Below are 3,609 nucleotides of genomic sequence, written 5' to 3'. Positions count from 1 at the left end.
ACTCCGCGGACAATGCGCCTCCTCCCGCGGGAGCCTAAAGCGACCTTGTAGGAGCATAGAAACCAGGGCTGAAGGGACCTCCGGAGGGCACGCCTCGTCCAACGGGTTGACGATCGCTTCAGGCTAGACACGAGGGGGGGAAAATACTTCTTTACTAGCCGACGGTGGGGAACAGAGGTGGTGCAGTCACCCGCCCCGGGCATCTAGTCTTTCCTGCCCACCGGCCGATGATCTGCAAGGTACCTTCCAGCCTCTAAACCCCCTGCTCCGAGCAGGACCAGCCCCAGCCCCAGCCCCAGCTAGATCATCGCAGCCAAGGCTTTGTCGGCCCCCATGTTAAAAACCTCCCGGGATGGAGCTTCCACCCCCTCTCTAGGCAACCTGTCCAGTGCTTCACCACCCCGCTAGTGAGAAAGGGTTTTCCTTATATCCAACCTAAACATCCCTTGCTGCAACTAGAGACCATTGCTCCTTGTTCTGCCGTCTGCCACCACTGAGAACAGTCCAGCTCCATCCTCTTTGGGACCCCACTTCCAGTAGTTGAAGGCTACTATTAAATCCCCCTCCCCCCTCCCCCTCAGTCCTCTCTTCTCCAGACTAAATAAGCCCAGTTCCTTCAGCCTCTCCTTGGAAGTCAGTGAGTGAGGCCAGAGGCCAGGCTTTCTTAGGGTGAGGTCTTTTATCGGCCCAGCTGGGGAGCTGGGATAAAGTTAGGCCAGCTTTGAAATGTGAGGCATCCAGGAGACCGGATGAAGAAAGTCTTGCATTCCAAACCTGGCCTAACTCTGTCCCAGCTCCATACTTGGTCCAAGAAAAGATCTTACCCTGAGAAATCCTTGTTTCCACTCTTGCTAATCCCAGCACTTACCTACTCCCATATTGATCAATGGCCAGGAACTGTTTTTGCTTTTGACGGGAAGTGTTTAAGTAGACAACCTCCACCTGAGGAATTGCTTTCCTTATGCCAATAATATGATTGAAGTTGGTTGGGACGGTGCTGTGAACAGCCAGCAGGAGGTGCTGGTTGGGATATGTAATTGGTGAGCAAATTCTGGGTGTTAGGGTTAGATAATAATTCTGAGGTCATGCCCCCTCTATGATGCAATCTTGAACCCTTTACAAAGAGGATCTGCAATTTACAGGTAGTAGGTGTTGACCTAGACAGAATTGTGCTGCAAATGATATAAATCATTGCTGCAAATCACTGTATCATTATATCTGAATTTATGTCACCTCTTTATTACTTGTCACATTTTATTCCTCAGCAGTTGTTTTTATTGACATTGCTGATGCTTTTACCTGCCATAGGAACGTGTAGAGTTCCAAAGGCTCTTTTAAACGTTGTACTTCTCCTATGATATTTATTTTAAATGCAATTCAAGGTGAAAATTGCTTCTTTTATAATCTATTCTTTGCCCTGCATACCATACTTAATTTAATTTCCAAGGTTCTTTCTATTCGATAACCTGAAAAGAATATCTGTTGGCACCACTTCCCCTTTTCTTATATTATTTTTGTTGGCATAATACCTAGAAAACTGTTGGAAAGGAAATTTCTTTAGTATTTATAATGCAGGCTCAGTGTCATGCTGACTGAATTGTCAGAAGGCTGGTTAAACAGGTAAAGTTATGAAAGATGTTTTGGATTAAAAGAATACTTTCAGTTTAGAAACTTTATATCATGGCACTGTTAATGTTACTTTCTTCCATATCTTTAGCTCTTTGCTTTGACAAGGCCTTTAACCCAAAGAGAAAGTTGAGATCACTGCAAGAACATTTGGAAACTGGGAGAAGGAAGGGCATGGGGGATTAGTGGGGCAGAGAAAGGAATAAACATGGCTTCTTTAAAGCCAACGTTAAAGCAGTTGAGAGCTCCTGTCTGACATATATGAACGTGCTATTCAGAAGAATTCCAAAAGGCAATGCAATGTTGTCCAAAAGCCATGAGGCCAAGAAAAATAACCGTTTATTAAACAGGCTTTTCCTAGGCCATAAGGGTGCCAGCACATTCATTTTACATTTGTTGTAACTATATTTTTTTAAGTTTATTTGAGCAGTCCAAGACATTGTTCTTCAGCAGATGTTTGTTGTCTGAACATGGTTTGTAGCTAGAGCCATTCAATTCTAGACAGAGTGTGGATTAACATTTACTTATGATCTGACAAAGTTTTTTTTGCTCTTAAATTGAACACTACCAGGGTGTGCCTGACAAATTACACATATTTTCTCATCATCTGGAAAAGATTCTTTAAAAAAGTAAATAGAGGAAAGTTTGGCTCTGTATACATATTCATCCCTTTTCATTCTCCCTTCTTAAAATTGTCATTTGTGGGTAAACTAAATGGCTACATACGGAGAGGAAAGAGACTAGGAATGTAGGGAGTGTTTTTTTGGACTCCTTTTTCAAGGTTTTTGTTGCTACTTGGAATATAAGAAAAGGTGGGTTCCAGTGTTAACAATTGTGTTACAGATATAATTGCATAATGCTGTGTGCCCTTATATAGACAGAAGTAGGAAGGATGAGTACCATTTAGGCCTGTTTTACAAGTACCGAATATCTCTTCTGAGATGTTAGGACCCTTCATCACTCAGTGGGCGTTTTAATTAACACCTTGCAGGACAGATATGATATACAACAGACCAGCTCCTTTCCATATTAAACCCAGCAGTGCAGTCTTGAATCTGACAGTATTAGATTCAGATCCTTGACCTCTATGCAGTCCATGGAAGCATTACAGAATTGTACTGAGGCCACAAAGAGTAGCAGTTGGGTAGCATTGTTATGTTAGCACTACACTACTTTCTCTATTCTCAGCTTAAGGAATCTAAGCATGAATGGTTTGACTGAAGGAGGAGACTGAATACCAGCTCACACAGCCACATTATGTAGTGCTATGCCACTTCTTCAGTTCTCAGCATTGAGGGCATTAAGGTCAGAGGAGGATGCATGACCAGAACATGGCTGTGTCTTGGTGTTCCCTGTCTAACCTGATTACCAATGGTGCCAGGTAAAGTAACAATAAGGCTGCTATGAATTGCTTTGGTGGGGACCAGTTGGCTTCCAGGAGCACAAAAGTTTTGGAGAAGGTAGAGTTCAACCATATTTGTCTCCCTGCTTCCCCTCCCTCGCCATTTTTGATTCTTTTAAGATTCCAGGATCAGGTTTATAGTTTGTAAATAAAGTATCTAATTGGAATTAAGAGATTTTTGTAAAATAAGTTTGAAGCTAGAGGGCAGCACTGACAAAAAGGTGTCCCATAAAATGCTCTGGGATGGTAACAGTGTCTAGTTAAGATAGTATTCAGGCAACTGAATTAACTAAGCTAATAGACTGTATTGTGCCATTGGTTCTCAAGAATGGAGAACTTTGCTTAAAGTCGATGTTAAAGTGTGGTAAAAAAAATCCTTTGGAATGTTGATGCGAAAATGTGATACTTTTCAAGCATTTTCCTAAACTGTTTATTACATTATTATAAATATGAACATTAAAAGTTTGTTAGTAAGATTCATATTCTGTGAGTCTTGTTAATAACATTATGTGTAGAGCATTTTGGTGCCAAGGACACTTTTAAAACTCTGCTCACTGTACTGCCTATCCAATAGACTGTCC

At 42.0% G+C, this 3,609-nt stretch overlaps 1 protein-coding gene across 1 annotated transcript in view; it reads left to right on the top strand.

The window, feature by feature from the left end:
* Positions 1–597: 597 nt before the first annotated feature.
* S1PR3 (sphingosine-1-phosphate receptor 3) overlaps positions 598–3,609 on the top strand; it is a 15,141-nt gene continuing 12,129 nt past the window's right edge. The window contains exon 1 of the mRNA XM_019517316.1: positions 598–3,086. The gene's annotated coding sequence lies outside the window, so the exon portion shown is untranslated. The remainder of the gene's footprint in view (positions 3,087–3,609) is intronic.

This window comes from Gavialis gangeticus, unplaced genomic scaffold (genome assembly GCF_001723915.1).
Source record: "Gavialis gangeticus isolate Ggan-Ray unplaced genomic scaffold, GavGan_comp1, whole genome shotgun sequence".
In the NCBI taxonomy this organism is placed as follows: domain Eukaryota; kingdom Metazoa; phylum Chordata; order Crocodylia; family Gavialidae; genus Gavialis; species Gavialis gangeticus.
Note: the sequence above shows the minus strand (reverse complement) of the source record. Positions and strands in the feature narration are given on the sequence as shown.